The following is a 5,455-nucleotide window of genomic DNA, read 5'->3' as shown; positions in this document are numbered from 1 at the left end:
ATGATTAATTTAGTGATGAAAATAAGGATTGCAAGCTAAGCTTCATATCAAAGTATCTTAGGAATTTAAAGATATTCTAGTCCTAGATCATTATTTTTAAAGCTGAACTCCAGAAAGTATCTGTATTAGATATTCACACCGATCAGCCATAATATTAGGATTACTGACAGGGAAGGTGAATAAATGATTATCTTGTTACAATGGCATCTGAAAGTCAGTGGGATATATTAGGCAACAGTAATCATGTTGTCCATGAAGTTTGATGCATTGAAAGCAGAAGAATGGGCACTGCAGTTTGTTGTGTATGGGGCTGTGTAGCTGCAGGCCGGTCAGAGTGCCCATGCTGACTTGTTTCAACAGCCAAAAGCTCCCACAATGTGTATGTGAGCATCAGAACTGGACCAGGGAGCAATGGAAGAAGATGGCCTGGTCTGATAAATCATGTTTTCACAGGTTGAACTGGATGGACTATTGTCTTTATTCAACCTCACCTACTATGTAACTATGTAACTATGTTTTCTTTTACATCATGTGGATGGCCGGGTGCGTGTGCATCGCTTACCTGGGGAAGAGATGTCTTTGAGTATGGTGAAGACAGTGACAGTGGAAACAGTGTGATTCTTGATGTTCTGCTGGGAAACCCTGGCATTAATATAGATGTTACTTGACACGTTCCACTTACCTAAACCTCATTGCTGACCAACTACACCCCTTCATGGAAACACTATTTACAGATAGCAGTGGCCTCTTTCAATCGCATAATGTGCCCTGCCACAATGCAAAAATGGTTCATGAATGGTGGGAACACAACAATGTGTTCAAGGTGTGGACTTGTTTTTACAGCACATCCCACATATTCTCAGGGGTTTGAGATCTGGTAAGTTTGGAGGCCAAGTCCTATTCTTGGAGGCCTCACCTTGTATCTTACAGAACCTAAAGGATCTGCTACTGATGGCTTGGTGCTGGATACTGAAGCATATCTTGGAGGCAAAAAAGGCTGTTTTGGTAGCAAAAGGGAGACCTACTCAACATTAGGTGGGTCAACATAATTTATTAGCAAGCTATTAGCAAGTATGTAGGTGTAGGACACACCCCTTGCCACACCTCCTTAAAAGAGAATTGTTCGAAAAAAAATATAGTTAAACCCTCAAGTGCATTTTTTTACCACTATTATTCCTTTATTATGGCTTTTTAAATTTACAAATGCAGCAATTTAGAAATTGGATGAAAGTTTTAGCACTGGGAAACACATTTGGAAAGATAAAAAGTGCACTTTATATACAACTATATAGATCAGACCAAAATGAGGGACAAATGAGGAGGAAAGAGGGACAGAGGGACTTTGTTCCAAATCAGGGACAGTCCCTCAAAATCAGGGTCAGTCCCTTGAAATCAGGGACAGCTGGGAGCTATTTGTGTGAATAAGGCCTTAATAAAAACCCTATTCCAAAAAAGTTGGGACACTGTACAAATTGTGAATAAAAACAGGATGCAATGATGTGTAAGTTTCAAATTTCAATATTTTATTCAGAATACAACATAGATGACATATCAAATGTTTAAACTGAGAAAATGTATAATTTTAAGGGAAAAATACGTTGATTTTAAATTTCATGGCATCAACACATCTCGAAAAAGTTGGGACAAGGCCATGTTTACCACTGTGTGGCATCCCCTCTTCTTTTTATAACAATCTGCAAACGTCTGGGGACTGAGGAGACAAGTTGCTCAAGTTAAGGAATAGGAATGTTGTCCCATTCTTGTCTAATACAGGCTTCTAGTTGCTCAACTGTCTTAGGTCTTCTTTGTCGCATCTTCCTCTTTATGATGCGCCAAATGTTTTCTATGGGTGAAAGATCTGGACTGCAGGCCAGTGTAATGATATCTGGATATACGAAGCTGTCGCAAGCAACCATTTTGTTCGCAGCAGCCATGACAGGTAGACCAGAGACCACTCGCTCACACAGCCCCTCCCTCCCTCAATTAACTTAGGAATGCAGGAAGTTTGGGCTTCAAACAAGCCGACTTCAAATAGATGGCCCTTCAAAGAAAGCCTTATCTCAGCAGACAGAAATCCTAGCAGATGTTGTGTTTCCAGAACAGGCCGGTCGTAAATCTGAGCAAAGCCATAAGGCTAACGGGTCGTAACACCAGAGCCATTCAAGAGCTCTGTTAAGTAACACATTTACACACAAATTCATAACTTTAAACACAAACAAGATATGTCTCTAGAAAGTGTATAGTTAAATGCAAAATAAAATACTGAACGGAACGAGACCATGCATGACCCCCCTGTCACATATAGAATAGAAGATAGCCATAAGATATTTCCCTGTATGATAACATATTCATGTTTAGTATCTTTTGAAGCCAAATCACATGCTGAGTGATGACCTAGCAGTTTAAAGGATGTAACCATTACATATTTCGAGATATGAATTATGTTATAAATCTGTCTATACGGGAGGTTCCTTGGTATTGTCTAAACCTTAGGGCCGCCCATGGCCACTGTGTTTATTGGTCAGGGACCTCTGTTTACATCCCCTGCGGTCTCAGAGAAAAAGAGAGAGACAGATGGGGTTAGACAGTTCTCATGTAACATCAAAGAAAGGAACATCTATCAAGTGGAGAACCGATCACACATTCTCAGCTTCTGAAACTCTGATACTACTCAGGACATTGAATGCAAGTATTTTCATTTCTAATTATTTATCTTATTTTCTAAATTGCTGAATTGCGTCTCTATTTCTTTGAAACCCATTTTTCCGTAAATATTTTTATTTGCACCAATTTTAACCTTTTTATTATTAAACTTTATTTTTAAAAGTGTTAATCTTGTCCCTAAGCTCTTAATGCAAACTACCAAAGAACCTGTCTCTTGAAGAGTGTTTCTGTATAGAATAAATCCTCTGAACATTCTTGCCTGTGGTGACAGTGTGTGTGACAGATGATTAATCTAAAGTCATAATTGGTATTTCTAAAATTACGAGCATCTGCTGGGCTCATAAAATAACGTAGCGGTGGTGGCAGAGAAAGGGTTAATTGCTCAATTAGCCCGGTGACAATCGCTCTCAGCCTGCTGGCATCTAGATTGGGGTCCCGCAAGCTGGAAAATCTTTGTGCCGGGTGCAGCTGAGAGTGGCATTGTTACGCAAGTGACGGCAGGGTGTGAGATTGTTAGATATAACCTTTTGGGGCTAAACAAAGTACAGGCAGACAGTCTGTTGTTTCACTGAACGCTGCTTTTGTTCGGAGCAGGAACTCTTCTTTATTACTTTTTGAGGCATAGACAAAACATGAACTCACAAATGTAACACTGCCATCTAGTGGTCATACAATGTAATAGGCACACAGCAATGACATACAGTGGTTGTTGCTGATTAAATACAAACCTTGTATGCTAACACCCCCACTCAACAACTACTATCTATGTCAATACCATTTCTGATCTAAGATCCACAAATCTGGTTCTAGCTAGTGGCTTTGTCAAAGCATCAGCAATCATTTTTTCCGACTCACAATACACAAGTACAATCACTTCCTGATTAACTAAGTCATGAATGTAATGATGTCTGACATCGATGTGCTTGGTTCTTCCATTAATTTTCTCACTTGTTGCAAGCTTAATGCAAGCCTGATTGTCCTCAAATAAGACGGTAGGTTCTGATGTTGCTTCTCCAAGATCCTTGAGTAATTGCTGTAACCACACAACTTCTTGACTGGCATAAGCTGCAGATATGTATTCAGCTTCTGTAGAGGACAATGCCACTGACATCTGTTTCTTGCTGGACCATGATATAGGACTGTCTCCCAATTTTAATAAGTAACCACTTGTGGATTTGCGTGTGCTGTGATCACCTGCCCAATCGGAGTCCACATATCCCACGAGGTTTAAACCACCACTTGCTGATAGTTTCAAATTTAAGTCTTTTGTCTGTTTCAGATATCTCATAACTCTTTTGATCGCATTCCAGTCTCTTTGACGGGGTTTATCAACTCGCCTGCAAAGAAGAGACATGCTGGCTGCAATGTCTGGACGTGTAGTGGTTGCAATGTAGAGAAGTGCCCCCACTGCTTGTCTGTATTGTTCATTGGATGTGAGAATATCATCTTCTCCTTCTAACTTTGGATAGACTGTATCCATAGGTGTGCTTGCTCCTTTCGCCTCTGTCATGTTGAATTGCTGAAGAATAGATTAAATTTTTGCACTCTGATTCAACAGGAAACTTCCATCTTTCTCACGCTGGATGTCAATTCCAAGATAATATGTCACTTCACCTAGGTCTTTAGTTTCAAAGTGCTTGTTGAGTACTCCTGTTAACTTTGCAATTTCATTGTCGTTTTTGTGAGCAATGATCAGGTCATCTACATAAATTAGCAGATACATCCACTCAGTGTCTACTTGTTTAGCATATAGGCACGGATCAGCTTTGCTTCTTGTAAATCCTTCATTTAGTCGAACTTGATTAATCTTCAGGTTCCATGCTCGAGCTGATTGTTTAAGGCCATAAAGAGATTTATTCAACTTGCAGACAAGATGCTCTTGTCCCTTTTTCAAATATCCTTCTGGCTGTGACATGTAAATTTCTTCTTCAATATCACCATTAAGAAAAGCTGTCTTAATATCGTGATGTTTCACAATCATTGTACGCATGGCAGCCACTGTCATTAGTGTTCTGAAAGTACTTTGTTTAGCAACTGGAGCAAAGGTAGCATCATAGTCCTCACCGAACTTCTGTGAGTAACCTTTAGCAACCAGCCTTGCCTTGTACCGACAGACTTTCCCTTCAGAGTTACATTTGGTTTTAAAAACCCATTTACATCCTATGGCATGTTTACCTTGAGGTAGCTCTGAAAGTGTCCATGTCTGGAGATCTTTGAGTGATGTCATTTCTTCATCAGCGGCTTTATACCATACTTGTTTCTCATGCATTGGCAGTTTCTGCATCTCTTTCCATGAACCTGGTTCAGTTTGAACAGCTCTGCGAGCTATGTAAGATAAACGTTCAGCTGGAACACCTTTATTGATTCTGGTTGATTTTCTGACTGAAGGTATTTCTGGTTCAGTTTCAGGTTTTGATTCTTCTGCAGTTATTTCTATTTCTGTATCACTTTCCTTATTTTCTTGAGTGACTGATGTTGATTCTTTCTCAGTTTGAAAAGTTTGAGTCTGTTGTTCAAACTTTGAGCACACAGAACTTTCATCAATAATCACACTTCTGCTGACTGTTACTTTGTTCGTGTCTTGATGTAAAATCCTGTATCCTTTTTGAGATTCACTGTACCCCACAAGCACACCTTCTTTTGCACATGCATCCCATTTTGTACGTTTTTCTTTTGGAATGTGTACATAGGCTTTACTTCCAAAAATTCTGATGTGTCTTAAATCTGGTTTCCTTTTGTTCCACAGTTCATATGGAGTTTTTGTTGTTGCTTTTCCCGGCAAACGATTTTG

The 5,455-nt window shown here is 39.6% G+C and overlaps 1 pseudogene across 1 annotated transcript; it reads right to left on the bottom strand.

The window, feature by feature from the left end:
* Positions 1-3,549: 3,549 nt before the first annotated feature.
* On the bottom strand, positions 3,550-4,174 carry LOC309550679 (annotated as a pseudogene). The gene has a single exon. The product of its transcript is annotated as an uncharacterized misc_RNA (transcript).
* Between the last annotated feature and the right edge of the window lie 1,281 nt (positions 4,175-5,455).

Source organism: Pelophylax lessonae, assembly GCF_965119305.1.
Source record: "Pelophylax lessonae genome assembly, chromosome: 3".
Classification (NCBI taxonomy): Eukaryota; Metazoa; Chordata; class Amphibia; order Anura; family Ranidae; genus Pelophylax; species Pelophylax lessonae.
Note: the sequence above shows the minus strand (reverse complement) of the source record. Positions and strands in the feature narration are given on the sequence as shown.